The following is a 6,301-nucleotide window of genomic DNA, read 5'->3' on the forward strand; positions in this document are numbered from 1 at the left end:
CGCACACGCCAGCCACAAGGAAACCAGGTGGCTCTGTTGTTCTGCCTTCTGTGTAAGCCACTAAGCTAAGGCAGGGGATGCGGGTTGTTCACAGCAAGAACTCAATATTAACTTCACTATGGAATCCCGCAGGTCTAGTGGAAAGCGCCCATCTCCCCACCCCTCTCTCTCTCTTCCCACCTCTATCTAACAGCACAGATTCCTCAGCCCCGCACAGAGGAGTTCAGCTAGAGGGGCCAGAAGAAAACTATGCCACAGAGGTCTGATGTTTTCAGGTACTTTTCATTCCTGGTTTGTAATTTATTTTATCAGAACATGGAGGTTACATGAGTGAATTTCTCTGCAGTCCCATGACTGCAGTTTTTCTTTAAGGTTCTCCATTGTAAGGGATCTGCAGCCCTTTGCACGAGGAACAACACTTAGTCGCATACGCTCAGGAGTGGAACCCACCAGCTGTTCACTGTGGCGCATTACTGCGGCATCCTTATTGCTTGAGTCTGCTATTTGCTGACTTGTTTTCCACCTCAAGGGTTCTCAGTCAGCAAATTCAATAGCTAATGGTCTGCCATAAGATTGTTTCAGAGTTACCATCAGACCCTGTCCTCATGGCCGCACAGCAAAGGGCTGGATTGTGGAGGAAAGGTACCATCATGCTACTGGCATGGGAGCCTTAAAGCTCTTAATCAGTGGCAGGGGATGGATCAGTTGATGTTGCCTGCACCTGGCATTGGCCGCTGTTGGACAGCAGGGCACGGGGCTAGATAAACCATTGGTCTGACCCAGAATGGCCATTCTTATGTAGAATTTAAAGCTGCTTTGCAAGCCACTTTCAGTGCCTGAGAACTTTGAGAGGCAGAACTGGCTCCCTGACAAGCCTCCCCCACACGGAGCAGAGATTGGCACAGAGAAAATCGAGCCCATCTTGTGAACGGGCTGAACAGAAAGTAAAATAAAAATGCTCTTAGTAATCTGTGAGCAACAGCAGCTGGAGGCTATCAAATAAGGGAAGGATCTTCTCCTTACATAGTAATCTGATTGTAGTTTGGCTGAAATGTTTCCTAGGAAATCTGTACAACTAGGGTTTGAACTGTTGTAAAAATCAGAATCTTCTTATTATGGCTTCCTGTCTTTCTTAACTCAGCAATTGAGTCTTGGTTTTTTCCTTTGTTTAGTTATTTTATTATTCGTATTTCATTTCATCCCAGTTGTGGTTTGAACTGGAGTTTTCCCTCCCCCATTTTTTCTTTAGGACCCCTGCTTTTGGTCCATTAGCACTCCGGCTTATGCAGAAGATTCTGGGGTTTAAGCCCTGCCAGACTTGCCCGAGGTCTTTTCCTCCCTCGTGACAGACATTTGAGTTACCTCCAAGACACTCAGGTCTCGTCAAAGTGTAAGGTCGTACAGGGTTTAAAGGCAGGTCTCGGAAGGATAGAGCTGTCTGAAACGCCCTCTAATGGAATGCTCACTAGCCCCGATGGGTTCCACATTGGCCTCTACATCCCAGGCTCTGCCAGTGACTGTTGCAGCTTAAGCAGCACCTTTAGAGACTAGGACACCGAAGAAGCCTCTTTCCCACACCTGAGAAATGTGGAGGAGGTGTAGGTCAGCCCCTTAAATCCTACTCTAAGGAGACTTCATGGCCCTCAAAGGCTCCAGCTAAGGCTCTATCTGATTCCAGTACTGAGCCAAAAAAGCAGGGTGCAGAGAACTCTTCTAATAGACAGGACAGGGAGCCTTCTTCCTCGGTACAGACTGACACCTCTTGGCACCAAGATGCACCTGGCCCTTCTATGCAGGCTTGGATACCCTCACCTTCCGTGCAGAGCTCTGAGATCAGAGCATGGCTCATAGATGGTTCTCGAGCATGGAGCTAACCTGCTTCAATAAAGTCCAATCAATCTAGCAGAAAACCTAGTACTCGCAAAATTTACCTTCAAAAGTAAACTGCTTCCATTCCTGGTGTTTTCTTCGAAATGTCTGATGCGTAAGAAGAGTGCTCTCCCACGATCCTAGTATGACTGAGGTCCCAGGGGAGCCACACTGAGGTTACTCAATTAGGGCAAACAATCCCCAAAGCTGATGGATATTCCAATACTTAGATTTACAAAGCCTGCACAAAAAAGCTCCAACAATACCCTTACTGGTTGCACAGAAGCCAAAACACAGTTCTCTTAAAACAACCCAGCCATGGGCTTCCACCCAGCCAAGTCAAATATGAAAGTTCTACCAATCCCAAAGGATCAGACACATCACCTCCCAAGTTAATGAATATTTCAGATCTTACCCAACTAAACTAACATTGAAAAAGAAGAGAGAGTGAGTATTGGTTAAAGGATCAATATACATACAGACATGAGTACAGTTCTGAGATCAGTTTCGTAGTAGAGATAGTGCATGCTGGAGTTAGAGTTCTTAGAATTAGTCCAAACATTCAGGCCACTCTTCATAGCCAGGGTGATCCAGGTGGGATTGAAGATCTCAGTCTTACAATTTGAACTTCCCTTGCATAAAGCAGATCTGAGATAAAAATGATCAGGACCTAATGCATCAGGACCTAAGCATCACCGGTAATTAGCTATACCGATTAACATAAGACAATTGCCTTAATCACTATGCTGCTATCACTATATTTACAGTTAAACGTTAAGATCTCTGAATTAGCAGAATACAGCATAGACAGGAACTGTTTGTTTGATTACATATATATATGTTAAGAGGTTGACAACATAAAGACTGCAGGATGCTTAATCCTTTCTGGCCATGTGGCACACCTAGACTGCCTGTTGGATTTAGAAACAATGGGTTCAGTCAGAGTACATTTGGTTGCCCACACTACTACAGCCAGATGGCAGCGAGGTTTACACAACTTATTTTCTCCCTGTATAGCCCAAGTGAGACTTTAATGTGGGGCTCAGTGCCCTGAGGAACTCTCCTATCACCTTTGAACCAATGGCTTTCCATTCTTTCCTCCACCTCTCCCTCAAGAGTTCATTCCTTGGAGCAGTGCTTCCCAGAATTGGGACGCCGCTTGTTCAGGGAAAGCCCCTGGCGGACTGGGCCAGTTTACCTGCCGCGTCCGCAAGTTCAGCCGATCGCGGCTCCCGCTGGCCGCAGTTTGCTCCTCAGCCCGCATCGCTTCCTGCAGCCCCCATTGGCCTGGAGCAGCAAACCGCGGCCAGTGGGAGCCGCGATCGGCCGGACGCGGCAGGTAAACAAACCAGCCTGGTCCACCAGGGGCTTTCCCTGGACAAGCGGCGTCCCAAGGTTGAGAAACATTGCCTTGTAGCCATCATTTGGCTAGATGAAGGGGAGCACTCAATGCTCTCAGGGTAGACCTGCCATTTACTACCTTCTGTAGAGAGAGAGGATTACACTGTGTCCCCATCCTTGCTTCCTGCTTGAAGTCTCTTTATTAATCACACAAGCTGCCCACCAGTGATCAATGGCTCCATGTCTAGTTGGCAGCCGGTATCAAGTGGAGTGCCCCAAGGGTTGGTCCTGGGGCCGGTTTTGTTCAATATCTTCATAAATGATCTGGAGGATGGTGTGGATTGCACTCTCAGCAAATTTGCGGATGATACTAAACTGGGAGGAGTGGTAGATACGCTGGAGGGGAGGGATAGGATACAGAAGGACCTAGACAATTTGGAGGATTGGGCCAAAAGAAATCTGATGAGGTTCAATAAGGATAAGTGCAGGGTCCTGCACTTAGGACAGAAGAACCCAATGCACCGCTACAGACTAGGGACCGAATGGCTAGGCAGCAGTTCTGCGGAAAAGGACCTAGGGGTGACAGTGGACGAGAAGCTGGATATGAGTCAGCCGTGTGCCCTTGTTGCCAAGAAGGCCAATGGCATTTTGGGATGTATAAGTAGGGGGCATAGCGAGCAGATCGAGGGACGTGATCGTTCCCCTCTATTCGACATTGGTGAGGCCTCATCTGGAGTACTGTGTCCAGTTTTGGGCCCCACACTTCAAGAAGGATGTGGATAAATTGGAGAGAGTCCAGTGAAGGGCAACAAAAATGATTAGGGGTCTGGAACACATGAGTTATGAGGAGAGGCTGAGGGAGCTGGGATTGTTTAGCCTGCAGAAGAGAAGAATGAGGGGGGATTTGATAGCTGCTTTCAACTACCTGAAAGGGGGTTCCAAAGAGGATGGCTCTAGACTGTTCTCAGTGGTAGCAGATGACAGAACGAGGAGTAATGGTCTCAAGTTGCAGTGGGGGAGGTTTAGATTGGATATTAGGAAAAACTTTTTCACTGGGAGGGTGGTGAAACACTGGAATGCGTTACCTAGGGAGGTGGTAGAATCTCCTTCCTTAGAGGTTTTTAAGGTCAGGCTTGACAAAGCCCTGGCTGGGATGATTTAACTGGGAATTGGTCCTGCTTCGAGCAGGGGGTTGGACTAGATGACCTTCTGGGGTCCCTTCCAACCCTGATATTCTATGATTCTATGATCTATCCCAAAGCCTCATGCCACCAGAGAGGAAACCAGCCTACCTAAGCTAGATGACAGAAGGGCTCTCAGCTGATACCTTAAGACCTCCTGGGCCTTTCCTAGATCGTCTGCAGCGAGGATGAAGGGACAACCTAGTTTGACTCAAAGACCATCAAAGCGGGTTTTGCATTGCAGTTTAACCTGTTATGAATCTGCTGGGATACAGCCCCATCCCGCCTGCAAAGGGCCAGCGTATTCAACTAGCACTCAGTCCACAGCTAAAGTTCTACTGAAAGATAGCAGAAACCTCTGGGACTGCGCCTTGGTCTTCCATTCACATTTGTCAATCATTATGGCAGTTTCGCTGCTGCTGCGCTCCTCTGAACAGTCTTGCCTCCTTGAGATGTTTTGTCCTTATGAGTGCTCCAGTACCTGCTGCTCACGTGAGCAAGCCTCGAGTGGCGGTGGGGCCGCGCCTCCCCTCCTTTAGCGTTGCAGAGACTGCTTTGCATTCGGCGGGGGCAAGTGCACGGGTGACACAGGGGTGCGCCCCCAGAGATGAAACATCTTGAACTCTGACCTCAATAGCAAAACGCTCACTGCTCAATCTTTATTTACGAAGGAAGAAAACTTGGCATGTTACAGCTCGCCCTAGAGCACATTTATTATGTGACATCATCCAAGGCTGTGTCAGACAAGTCTCTTGAATGGTGGGCTGAGAAACACAGGAAGGGTTGGAACTTCCTAAAGTTTTTTTTAAACCATATTCTAGAAAAGGGATTGGCAACAGCAGCGCGCACGCACACAAAAAGGGAGGGGCGAACAGAGTTTAGTTCTTTGCTAGTGAGACTAATAGGCCCGGCTGTTCCTTTTTAAAAAAGGAATTTCAATGTGACTGCAATGCTGCTAGAATAGACACAAGAGAGAAAAGAGCAACACAGGCAAACTCAATTATTTTGTGTCAAGGTCCAGACAACATAATACAAAAACACTAACGCTACTGTCTGTCAAAAGTTACGGGCAGTCTGGTTATTGACTAGCCCTGCCATAGATGACAAATTCAGCCCAGTTCTCTTAGGACGAGGTCACTTCAGCAATAATAGGCAGTATTTCCACTCACTAAGCTGCAGAGTGTTACGATGAGGGTCCATTTGCATATATAAGGCAATGAAAAAATGGTAATACTGTAACATAACTGGCCAGTCAAGACTCTGCTACAAGACACGTGAACCACAGCAGTAACTGAAGATTATTAAAATATGGGGCTGCAGTGTTCTCAATGCAGCTGCCTATGGCAGTCTTTCCAGTGACTTCAATAAAACTTGCATTGCCTTTTGACCAATGAAATTAGTCTGAGACTCAACTAACCCCACCTGGCACATTCTGAATACTTGGTCAGCTTTAGTCATATCCTGTTGAGTGGTTTGTCTGCAAGGTGTTTTTTGTTTACAGAGAGGCTTATTTGTTTGCATGAGACAAAATTCGGTAGCTAACCTGTTTCTCAGTGAGTTGAAGGCTTCAGCTCACAGTAACAAATAGTAAGCTTCATACAAAATCTAAAATAGTTACTGTTAGGGTGAAATGTAGTGTGAACAATTTGTTATACAGGGAAATGATAGTATGTTTAGTGCTGCAACAAACACTCTAGGATCTGGTCTTAGACCAAAATGTACAGTGTAGGCAACATTCCACTTTGCTACTATCAATTGCTGCTTCAACTTGTTATTAAATATACAAACCCATCTCTCTCTTGGTACAGACTAGTTTGCAAGGCATGATTAATGTTCTGACAAGTTATTTAATTATCCTATACTGCAGTAATAGATGTGACCATTACACTTTGCAAGGAAAACACAGTGAA

This window comes from Lepidochelys kempii, chromosome 10, assembly GCF_965140265.1.
Source record: "Lepidochelys kempii isolate rLepKem1 chromosome 10, rLepKem1.hap2, whole genome shotgun sequence".
NCBI lineage: Eukaryota > Metazoa > Chordata > Testudines > Cheloniidae > Lepidochelys > Lepidochelys kempii.